Source organism: Pinus tabuliformis, chromosome 6 (genome assembly GCF_031772625.1).
Source record: "Pinus tabuliformis cultivar Carrire ecotype Pingquan chromosome 6, CPIR1, whole genome shotgun sequence".
Lineage (NCBI taxonomy): Eukaryota > Viridiplantae > Streptophyta > Pinopsida > Pinales > Pinaceae > Pinus > Pinus tabuliformis.
The window spans coordinates 1,911,489,998-1,911,503,203 of NC_142292.1; positions in this window are offsets into that span (position 1 = coordinate 1,911,489,998).

A 13,206-nucleotide genomic window follows, 5' to 3' on the forward strand; every position below is an offset into this window, starting at 1 on the left:
TGTTGCACAATTTTAGGGGCACAAGGCGAGCTATCTGGATCACCATATCTATCTTTAAAAGCATCGACAATGTCTTGTAAAGAAGTGAAGGAATCTTCAGGACAACTATTAAACCAATTCAAAGCATCATCTTCTAAAGAAAGGACAAATAGACGCATTTTGACATCTTCATGATTATACTGAGGAGATCTACAATACATGATCATTATATGAGTAAACCAACCTAGATGCTTTTTAACAGCGACTGAATCACCACCCGAGAACACAGGTAATTTAGAAATGGCCACCTCCGGAATATCATGGCGAACATCAGTAAAATGACATGGTTTAAACGAATAATCCATGATGAATAATAAGGGATCAAATGGATTATAGAAAGAGATTTCTGCTCAAGAAAATTAAGAGATGAAAGAAGTGGAGTCGCCACTTGAACAATGAATCTAATTCTAGGATCCAAAAATCAACCAACAAGCAGATATGAGGAAGGCTTCTTGCCTGGGAAAAATAAAAGAAATGGAATGGAGTCGCCACCCAAACAAGAAACGAACTGAAAAGTAGGTGCTGATATGACGAAAGATAAGGTGATGAAAAGATCCAAAAGATGCCAAAAAGTGTCGAATCTGCCAGCTCAACTGAGAGATGAGAAAGATGAAAGAATGATGAGAAATGAGAAGATGAATGTCGTTGAAACGCCAAGAATAAAATGGTCTCCGGCAACGGCACCAAAAAATGTTGTCGCACAAATTGTCATGACAACGCTCAGAATGGGGGTTGTCACCCTGATCCCCAATCTCTCCGTTTAAGCCTGTCTCTCGCGGCTAAGGGGGATAGACCCTATAGGAAAATGGATGACCAACTGCGAATCAGTTGGTTTGGGAGACATGAAAGGAAACCAACACAAAATATATTTTATTAAATTAATAGACCAGTGCCTTATGGGGTTAATGTTTAAATGATTACTTACTAAATGTTGTAGAAATGTAAACCATGTAGAGCAATCATTTATCATCAAATAACTCAAACAAAGATTAATTTTTATCAAATGCGAAAAAAGCTTAATGGCTTAATGATACTCCAGCAATTTAAAATTTCGAAAGATAAAGTGCTTTTAAATAACCACGTAATTTTAAACGCTAACCAGATATCACATTCATGATCACATTAATTTCACATCAAAATTTTAGCCTCAGCAGAAAAGATAAAACGTGATAAATCCCTGAGCCAAGACTGGCAAAATATTTCCAAAATATTTTTATGTTTTTCAGATAAAACAAAAATTAAAACTAAATGAAACCTAAAAAATCTAAATAATATCAAATTCTACACTTAAAGGAAAAGAAACTCCTTTTTATAATTTTATAATTTTTATAAATTTTTATTGTTATATTTAAAAGGAAAACTTAAAATCTAAACTAAAACTAAAGCTTATTTCTAAAAAAAATTAAAAAAAAATAGAACCAAAACCCTAAAGGGACTTTCTATATTTTATATATTTTTTTTAATTTTTATGATTTTAAAATTTAAAATTTTTTATTGTTTTTTAAATCTTTAAACTCAAAATGAAACAAACCTAAAAAAAATGAAAAATAAAATCTAATTTAATCTACAACTAATCAAATCTAAATTAAAATCTTAAAGCTTTAAATCTAAAGAATTAAACAAAATATAAAACCTAAACCCTAACTAAAGCCTAAAAAAATTTTATGAAATTTTTTATTTTTTATTTTTTTATTTTTTAAATTTAAAATGAAACGAAAATAATATGTAAAGACTATCACAAGATTATAAATCTAAAAAAATTAACATAATCTAAAATTTAGAATTTAAATATCTAAAATTTAAAAAAAAATAGAAAAATCACAATCTTAAATTCTAAAAACTAAACTATAATCTAAATGTAATAAAACCAAAATCTACAGTAAACTTCTGAAGTTGCATTTACGCTGAACCAAAAAACGACTTCTTCCTACGCAAACGGAGAGGAGACTTACGCATAAACAGTTCAGCCTTTCGACGCATGTAATACCACCAAAATGTATTACCTGGCCCGTGTAGAATGCAGGAATCGTTAGCAGGTTTGTGACGGCGGAGTTTGCAATGAGACGATGCGCAGATTGAAGCCGACGAGCAGTTACAGGTGCGGATTGAATGCCTGGTCTGTGCTGAGGGAAACGTTTTGAAAGAAGATTACATTGATGGGAGCCAAACGCAGCTTTGAAGGGTCGAATGGCAGCAAAAAGACAGCAGATGGAGCAGTGACGCGAGGAGGGTTCAGCAAAAACGCGGGCCTGGATGCTATGATTCCGGATTTGAAAGTAAAAATGCGATTTTAGACTGCATAGGAGAAAGATGGCAGCATGCTGGTTATGCTAATAGCTGAATGCTGCCCAATAGAAAAATGAAATGTGCGTTTGTGGGCTGCTGAAATGGAACAGAGGGTTGAAGAGCAGCGTAAAGAAAATGGTGACTGCAGTTTGCAGGGAGAACAGTAGATGAATAACACAGGGGTGCGGGTTTGACAGCGGTGAATGGAGAAGTGCAGGTCCAAGAACCAAATTTCGAATTTTTTCCCAAAAAATTTGAAGGCTGCAGGCAACAGTAAACAGATTGCCCAGAAAAACCACTGAAGCTCTCCACAAAATCAATATTTGAAATTCCCTGCTCCAAATTTGCCTAATAAAACCCTGAAAATTTCTCAAAGCTTGTACCTGTAAACTGCAATGGCAAAGAACCGAAAAATAATATGTGCAGAAAACAAAAACTGAAACCCTAAAACCCAGCTAAATAATTACAATATCTACAGATTAATGACTCTTAAACAGCCAAATGTGTCAATAATCACAGTAATATTATCATAATTTAATTTCAATGTAAGACGCTTCAGAAAACCCTGCATGCATTCATAAAAAATATTTCGAATGATAAGCCCAGCATCAAGAACTGGCTAGGCTCTTTTAGAAAACACAACTCGGGAGTTGGCTAGTTCAGCCGAGAACTTCCCCTAACGCCCGGTAAACTCAAAACTAAGATTTCCTGCACAGCTTACAATCAATCATTAACATAGAGGGAAAAAAGAATAGTGAAACCCAGATCAAATGGAGATACCTGCCACTATATTTCAGAATCTAAACTATCATTCAAACCCCAAAGATCAGACAAGATACCTGTGCCTAGATCAATCTTCATTAAGCTATCCTAAATGGCTGAAAATAAAATTATGCAGAAAAATAAAACAATCTTACAGCATTTCCATAAGAGTAACACCAGCAAGATTTTTAACCCAAAGTCTTCCTTTATTGCACAAAAAATGACTACAAGAGAGCTTTCTTTAGCACCAGACTCTCAGATCCAATCTGACCTCAAATGACCCCTAGCACCCTATTTAAAGGAAAATTTCCCAACTTCTAGTTCAAGTGATCCATGTCAAACTAATCTCAACCGTCGACGAGGATCAAGATTTCTTTTAATCTCATCCGTCAAATTTTTAAATGCATTTTAATATATTAAACAATTAAAATTCTGCATTTATTTACTCAAAAATTTGACTTATTATTATTTTATTTTTTAAATTTTAATTTATTTTATAAAATTTATTTTATAAAATTTATTTTATTTTATTTTTTATTTTTAAAAATTTTGTATTATTATTATTTTTTATTTTTTAGTTATTTTTTAATTTTTTAATTTTTTTAATTTATTTTTCTAATTATTATTTATATCTTTAATTTTTTATATTTTTATTTTTGGATCCTCGAACTTAGCCTTTGGAAAAATCACCTAGGACCTAGGACTTAGGACTTAGGACTTATGACTTATGAGGGGATTAAAACATTTTCTAACCCTCAAGGCACTTTACATCATGACTTTTACAATTTTACATCTCAAGGGGGAAAACCCATTTGACATAGACCCGCATAGACCACCCAGTTCTGCGACCAAATATAATCTAGCAGATCAACGCACTAGGATTCCCCTAAGATTCTAATAACAAAATTCATTCCGGCTTTGGGGTTAGGTTGAAGGAAAACTCTACCGATCATGGATCGATGAGATAAAAAATCTTCCGGAACGTAGATTATCACTAGAAAATTAGGTCCACCTAGGCAATTTACATACATGACTCAACTCTGCTAAGATTATTTACAATTCGCACATGCAGACTGGGTTTACAACATAAATTGATCAAGTCGATGATGATTGTCGAATGGCATGGACACGTCAATCAAGCGCTATCCCTTTTGCGACGAAAAGGGGGTGTACTACTATGGGAAGTTGACATGTAGTGGTCAACAGAGGCAAGAGTTCGTTTCTAGAAAGAAGTTACCATAGAGTACACAAACACCATCGCAAACTACCGAGCTTGGCATCAGTTCGCTACTGTTAACCACTGTGAAGATGTCAAAGAGTTGGTCTTCCCACAATTGTCCAAGTCATAGTGATGTCTTGCATGGCTTGCTCAAGCCTATTTTGTCTCACATGGGTACATGTGTAGATTGTATATAATGTCTTGTCAAGTGTAAGTTCAAGTGTCGACAGTTGGATGTAACAGTCATAGAGTAGATGAAGAGTCATGAGGGTAGATGAACTGTCACAAAGGGGAATGTCAAAGGCCACCCCGCCCTTTACTATATATAGTCCCTCATAACTCATTGTAGAGGATTTTGGTCAGCCAAGATTTCGATAGGAGTATCTTAGAGAGAGCTTAGACAATATTGTAATGAGCCTTGGATTCTCCATTTTGCAGAGCTAGTATATCTCTTTGGAGGAGGATGTGGCAGTGACTGTAACGTTTTGATGTCAGAACTAGTGGTTGGTCATGGTTGTATTGTATGACTGGAACTCACACTTCTTAATATAACAGAGCCAACATGTTTCATGCATATGTCATATTGTATTTCATCTATCTTGTTTACTCTAAATGTTATATGTATTTGTTTTCTTACGCATGCATGTGTAGCTATTTTTTGTATATGTATGTATGGATCTTACTGAAATGTGTTGTTGGTTTAACCATCACTTTAGATTGCTAGCTTACTTGCCTTCCATGTTGTGATGCATCTTTTCTCGTGTGTTCCCTTCTTAACTTCATGCTTACACATGTTTCCGAGGGGTGCACTCACCTCACCCTCCTTGTGTTAGAACCGATCATGCACCTTCCTTGACTTGCTGCATATGTCACACCCTTGCTACCAACAGGGACATCTTACTTGCCTCTATGCGAAATCACGATTAAGGCGATACCGAGCAGAGTTGAAGAAGGAAATACTGGGTGAAGTATTGTCCCTTGACACAGTCATGCGGGCGTTGTATTCCAAGTTTGGTACTGTGCATAAGAGAGTTTTCCATCTCAACGGCTAGCAGCAGCGATGTGCGAGGAGAGAACGTATCTTGTCGAACATGCATGTTGTTGTTGAAAACATGCAAACATGGACAATGAGATATAAGGGAGCCCCGTTACACTTGTCTAAGGCAATGAAGCCCAGAGCGGTCGAGCTGAAGGCACGCATCCGAAGTTAGATCCGAAACTATGAAGATCTTCCACAACTCATCACTAGTCTACAGGCTCCCCATGCATGGGTATTCAGGGGTATGGATGTAGTTGTGTGCACACACATGATCCCATCTATTGGGACACTCACCCAGGCAAAGACAAAGGCACAGGTCCGACTGTAGCTTGACTCGCACTTTGATGAGTTGATGCGCACAACCACCAGCCTAGACTTAGTGATCAGTGCAGACATCATGCACCAGTATGTTGCTAGTCCGACCACACTTAAGACAAAGATGCACATGTTATCAGACGAGTTGGACAAAGGAGCTCGATCAGTGTACCCGGATGCTATGGAGGGAAGAGTTCATTCCCATAAATATGTCACCTTAGAGTACACGGGCACTATCGCGAACTACTGAGCTTGGCATCAATTCACTACTATCGACCACCATGAAGATATCGAAGAGTTGGTCTTCCCACAGTTGTCGAAGTCATAGTGATGTCTTGCATGGCTTTCTCAAGCCTATTTTGTCTCACATGGCTACATGTGTAGATTGTATGTAATGTCTTGTCAAGTGTAAGTTCAAGTGTCGACAGTTGGATGTAACAGTCATAGAGTAGATGAAGAGTCATGAGGGTATATGAACCATCACAAAGGGGAATGTCAAGGACCACCCCACCCTTTGCTATATATAGTCCCTCATAACTCATTGTAGAGGCTTTTGGTCAGCCAAGCTTCTGATAGGAGTATCCTAGAGAGAGATTGGATAGTATTGTAACAAGCCTTGGATTCTCCACTGTGCAGAGCTAGTATATCTCTTTAGAGGAGCAGGTAAAAGTGACTGTAAAGTTCGGCTGTCAAAACTAGTTGTTGGTAATGGTTGTATTGTATGACTGGAACTCACACTTCTTAATATAACAAATCCAACATGTTTCATGCATATGTCGTATTTTATTTCAGCTATCTTGTTTACTCTAAATGATATATGTATTTGTTTTCTTACGCATGCATGTGTAGCTATTTTATTTATATGTATGTATGAATCTTATTGAAATGTGTTGTTGGTTTAACCATCACTTTGGATTGCTAGCTTACTTGCCTTCCATGTTGTGATGCATCTTTTCTCGTGTGTTCCCTTCTTAACTCCGTGCTTTCATAGGTTTCCAAGGGGCGCACTCACCTCACCCTCTATGTGTTAGAACCACTCATGCACCTTCCTTGACTTGCTTCATATGTCACACCCTTTATACCAACAGGGACATCTTACTTGCCTCTGTGCGAAACCACGGTCAAGGCGATATCGTACAACCCACTACTGGGACTCCTACACCAAATGGTCTAAGGTCTAGTTTGGACTTCTTATCAGGGAGATCCCTTGACATGTTGGTCAGTCTAGCACCATAAACATATTCATATATGATCTTTAATGATCCCTCTTTGAAAAATGACTACCTCTAACATTATGTTATAAAATGCTCGGGTGAACAATAATATGCAATATGGTCCCAAATTTCTCATTCTCTTTTAAACTAGATGATCTTTCCCAGAGAAAATTAAACAAATAGATTCTAATCTTTCTACTATCATGTGCTTCTATCTATGATGCGATGTTTTTACAAAAATCAAGACTCTTGTAGAGTATACAATAGTGCATGTTATTCTACTTTCTAGTTAATAAAAGAAATACAAATTTCATAAAGAACCTAACAGAGATAAGGCTTCCTTCAATAGTAAATAGCTTTGGGATCTTCTCCTTTCGGAATCTTCTCAAGTTCTCCCTTTTCTTCAACTATGGGAGCTTAACTTCTTTCTTTTGTTTTGTTTTTCACCTTGTTTGGAGAATCTCGTTTAAAGTGTCCATACTCATTGCATACAAAGAATTGAATCTTGGACACGTTTGTTTTCTTCTTGGACTTTCTGAACTTTCCTTTCCTCAACTTCTTGGTTCTTACAATGAAGGCTTGAGATATTTCTTTTGATTCAGTATCATCCTTGTCCTTGATCCTAGATTCTTCCAAGATACATTGAGCCCATAATTCATCGAAGGGTGTAGTATTTTTCTTTGAGTAGATGCTTGTTGCAAAACTACTCCAATCAGGTGCCAAAGCATTTAATACACAGATAGCTATCTCATAATTTGTAACAGCCTCCCCAAGCCCTTGCAACTGGTCTCTTATTTGTGATATATTCATTAGATAGGTGCCCATGTCTTCATCCTTTGATTTCCTTATTCTATATAGTTTATTCGTCAAGGAAATATTTTGACCCTGTGTACTTATGGAGTACAACTTTACCAGCTTATCATACATATCCTTTGATGTCTTCAAATCAGCAACAAATGGAACACTATGATATTTGATGGATTCAACAATAATCCTTTGTGCCCTTAGTTCTCCCTTCTTGTATTTTCCTAGTTCTTGAGTCTTCTCTTTGTCTATTAAAACTACTTCTCCCAAGACATACTCCATGACTTCATTCTATGTGAGTGCCAAGTCAATCCTCTTCTTCCATGCTAGGAAGTTTGTTGATCCAATGAGTTTGTTGATTTCCTTACAAAATGTAGCCATGTTATCTGTAGATTGGGACAAAAAATAATATACTACTTACTTGCCAACCAAGAGTCCTTCTTGATGATGTCTCCAACTATCTTGATGTTTTTTAAGACCTCCAAGGAGACTTCAAAGATGTCCTAGAAAGATGTCTTTTAGGATGCCTTCAACAATGATGTCTTCAAACAAATTCAAAGAGTGAGTGATGATATCAAGATCCTTTAATGCTTCCTCTTTCGAGATGATGCACTAGAGAATCTTCAAAAAATGCTTGTCCTTCCTTCCTTTAATGAGATCTTGATGATGAGGTCTTCTTCAACAAAACCTTGATGTGGAAAACCTCCTTTTAGGTCAATAGGTCTTCTTCTTCTTTCCTTTTGTCCTTCTGTAAATGATTCCCCTTCACAAGCAAACCCTTCTTTGGGTCCTTCCAACTTCCTTCTCTTGTTCACCTTCACTCTGAGACCATTTTGGAGAATGCAATATGGCAGTCGTTAATTCAATTTCTCGTTAATGTTAACAATTGTTTGTGAACTTTTATTTATCTTCTTGTGTTTCTTTATTATATCTTTTTCATCAAACAATGATCAAGTGAAAAAACAATAAAAACAATGGACACATAAATTAGGCTCTAAGCTAGGGAAAAACCCCTCCAAGGGGAAAACCCATAAAATCTCTTCTCTTCTTATAAAAAATGCTTCAAATGAGAAAATAAAGATCAAAAACCCTAGACCAAGCCCTAATCCAAGCACCAAGTTAACCCTTTAAATTAGGTCAGAGATCAACCCAACCAGAAAGGATCAATTTTGCTTCATCCAGATTCCAGCTTTAACTTTGTCCCCCAACTTCGACCTGCAACTTCGGCCTTGTAGCAGTTGCAGAAACCCTAGTTTCTTCGCACATGTGAGAGGAAAATAACCCAAAAACAATTTTTTCTTTCTTCTCGAGTTCTCCTTGCCTTCTTGATCTTCACACTTACTTCCTTGATGCTTCCAACTTTAGATTGAAGTTCGTGATGAGAGAGATCGAATTGGTACTAAATGAGGTCAATGTTACTTCTATTTATACACATTTGTGGGGTTTGAATTCCTTCTTTTAGGCCAAATTCTCATTTCTTTGGCCAACTGGTGCTTGGAGGTTTCTAGGACTTTCTAGACTCAAAAATGAATGTTCTTTACAAGTTACATCTTGTCCGATAGGGTTTTATATATATGATAAATATTATTTTGACTCAAGAAAAATATGCTCTTGACATGACAACCCCTAAAAGCATGATGAACATGTTTTACCTAGATGACCATCAAAATGGAGCATGAAACCCATACTCAAAACAATATTTTTCTTTATTCTTTCTCTTGTAACATAAAATATACAAAATGATTTGAGTACATTGACAATTATGAAGATCGAAACTAGTTACATTTTCCAACACATATTTCCATCAAAACATTGAGAAGGAGAGACAGAAAGCTTGGCACGACTAACATATCAAAAGGAAGTGTTTTTCTGTGGGAGTCCAAGCAATGTTATATGATAGTAAGTATCTTAAGCACCTTGGAAAATTGCAAATGCATCGGTTAGGTACTTCCTTTATGAGAATCCCAAGTTGTTAAGCATGCACAACTTGATGGTATTCTTCTACCTAGTTAGGTGAATGGCTCACGCTTGAAGCCCTACTTTGGTAATTGAGATAAATTTGGTTTTTTGCTCTCTGTAAGGGAGCATCAGTTAGGTTTAGGATGGACTCAACTGTGTTAGTTTGTTAGTCAATCTAGTTGCATCAATCATTTGTCTTATCTCTTAGTTGTGCCCCACTGCAACCCATTGTGGTCGGCGAGATGCTTGTCATTTGAGTTATTTCTTAGTTCATTAACATGATTCTTTTCAATCATTGAGTCAATTTTCCCCATAATAGTCATTTTTTCAAAGATTTGACTTCAGCTATAAGACATTGAAGTTCTTTTCGTTAATCTGTCGTCATGGCATTTCCTTTTTCAGATCAATAGCATCATGTCATGGGAATTTGTGTCATTGTTGTCATTAATAGCCATATCAAGTCTAATTTTCTAAGTTGTCACATTTATTCCCTAACGATCATTCTACTACACATTACCTCTTTTTCCATAAGTACTGCTATTCGAAGTGTTATTGGTCATTTGTGGTGTTAGAAACTCTAAATTTTTTTACCCTGGATTCTGCGTCTACTCTTCCTATGTTTCAAGCTCGTCACTGTCCCCTAGTTCAAATTGTTTATAGTCATCAATCGTCTGCCATGGGTTGTGTTACCAAGCCAATAATTCCTTGTGATTTCTCATATGATTGGATTGTACCTATAGAGGATATCCTTGGAAATTATGAAAAAGCTACACTGGTCGACAATGATTTGTCTGACCCAACACTATTTCTAGCCTTAAGTTTTGAAGTCTACATGTATTTTATTCCAATAGCAACATACCCAGGCTTAAGCCTGAGTTCCACCCTTTGCAAAGGTATTCAACTATGAAATTGAGGGATTTTCCTGTGTTTGGCACCATAGGTGAAGCCATATGATGTACCAAGTTCCTTATCAACAGATTGCATAATGGTTCGATGTGACTCAACAAGAAATACCTTATACACGTGCACGATATTCATAATCTTACCAGATTATCCATGTATGGTTTATATGTTTCAACTGCATTCCAAAGTGTCTCAAAAAGCGATAAGAAGAAAGGTGATGCCAATTTTTATGAAAAATATGACACTCAATGAAAGAGTTGTGGAGCTATCATCGACAAAATAAATAATGACAGGATTAAGTTCCCCTACCATATTATCATTGGAAAACTCATGCGACATTATACAAAGGGGGAATGCATGTTAGATGCAATATATGTCGCAAAAGCTTGTGAGTAGGGTCATTCATTGAACTAGTGCAATTGTCTTTTAAATGAGCTCTTTGAGGCTGGCGAAGATGTATATTAAAGGGTGACATATTTCATTTATGGATATTTAGTGTTTCTCATTGCAATAATGAAATTTTTCACACTAGAAGGTGGAGACTTAGCTGAAGTACCAAATGGTTAAGCCCTCACTCTTGCTTATGTTTCATGGTATATTTAAATTGATGTTGATAACAGATAATTCAATGAAAAGGAATTTGAGAAATGGCACACTAAAATGCTTGATGTTCCTCAGTTGTTAATCAGAGTGCCTAGGTCAATTCTAGATAAATATGCAGTGCAGAAGTGGTTTGGTATTAGTCACATCCATACATTTTTTCAGCCCAAGGTTGTCAATGTTGAAACATTTAAGATGAATCCATTACCCTATTATATGTCGGAGGAGGCATTCCACCAAGAACTATTCTCTTGGCCAGGTGTTTAGTGCATGCAAACACTTGATGGGATTTTTTACTCTCTAGATGCGCTGCAACCTTGAGATTTGGCCTCTAATGTTCCTTCATTCTTCAAGAAGTGCCCAGCCACTGCGCACAATTTCCAACCAATGATGAAGAAGCTTTAGGAATTTGTATCTTATGCCCATAATACTATTTTGGAGGTCGACTCCCTGGTAATCTCAGTTGTTTCTACTTCTAATATACCTGATGTTGTTCCTTTTGTTGGTAAGTCATTCAAACCTCCTAACACTTTTTCTTTCATCTCTAAGCCTTATATCATCATCTTCCCCTAGAATTTTCGATACCAACCCTTCTACTTTTAATGCTTTCGCTTTTTCTTAGGCCTTTGTTACTTCTAAGCCTACTAAGCCAGTTGTTGGTTCTTTAACCATTCTTTATCTTACTAATGACATTGCTCACAATCTTGTCAAACCCACTATGATCATTGAGGAACATACCCATTCCTCACCCTCTCAATCTCCAACACATAGTCCTGTGTCATCACCCCATACCACCTCACCATCTGCAATCATTTCAAATAATCCTTTTGAATACTTTGACCATGAGAATACCACAAGAGATATTGTTGAAATGGAAATTGAATCAACACCTTAGGACACAACACCATTGGAATAGACTATATAGGTGATTCATTTACCGCCTGTATAGTGTTCACCTGCATCACAACCTGAGCCCAATACGGTTGGTTTTGTGGCTCAACTTTCTTTCCTTAGTTGGGAACCAAATTACTATTGGGAGGAATTGCATTTATTTGCACAATCTCTTGATATAGTCCCCCTTTTTCCTTCATATGTTGTTGCCAAAATTCAAGAATACCTCCAACAGGAGTAGACTCAAGAACCTAAAACATTACCTCAAGGAAAATCAGAGAAATTCATTGCAAGTGGTCAGCTCTTGCAAGTTAGGTTTCCTCTACCCGATACTCTCTCTACAAATGATCTTCAAAACTGATATTCACAACAACTATTTCAGTTCATCAGAGTTTCATTGATCTAGCTAGAAGATCGGTTATTTATTGTTGACTCGCGCTATAATGAGCTTGTCATTATTCACGAACAACAACAACAACTCCTCACTATTACTAAAGAACGAGATCAATTGTGTGGGGACAAAGAGACACTGACAAAACAAGTTGAAGAAATCAATTCTAAGCTCCAACAGATGTGGTCGAATGTTTCTGAATTTGTTCCCAATTCTCCAAAATACTTCTCAATGTGTCAAGTTGCCCAATTCTTTGCGTTCCTTGAAACCGCCTTTACAGAGTTGGTCCCTACAAACAGAGAGTTGTGTAGCACTGTTATTGAGCTGTAGAAATTGTTCCCTGATCCGGTGGAACAATTCAAGCAACAGATCACTCACGAGATTGAGCATGGATATTTTTTTCGCAGTACTCTTCAGCGACTCACAAAATATTCCCAGGAGATCTTTCAGCAAGTGTGAGATTGGTCAGCCCTACTTGCGAAACGTAATCAACAACTTTATTAGTTGCAGAAACAAATGCAACAACTCATTTAGAAAGTTATTTTCACCACAAATCTCATGCAAAACCAAAGTTTATTCGATTAAGCTAAAGAGATTGACAAACAAATTCATCATTTGGAGGAAGAAAAACATAAGACCAAAACTCTATTACGGGATCGCTAGCCCTTAGCTAAAGATTGATTTCTACAATTATGTAATCTCAGTCATGTGTCGATGTCCAATGGAAAACATTGCTTACTTCTCGTCCTAAGCAGCCCACTCTAGAGGATACAACCAAATTTGT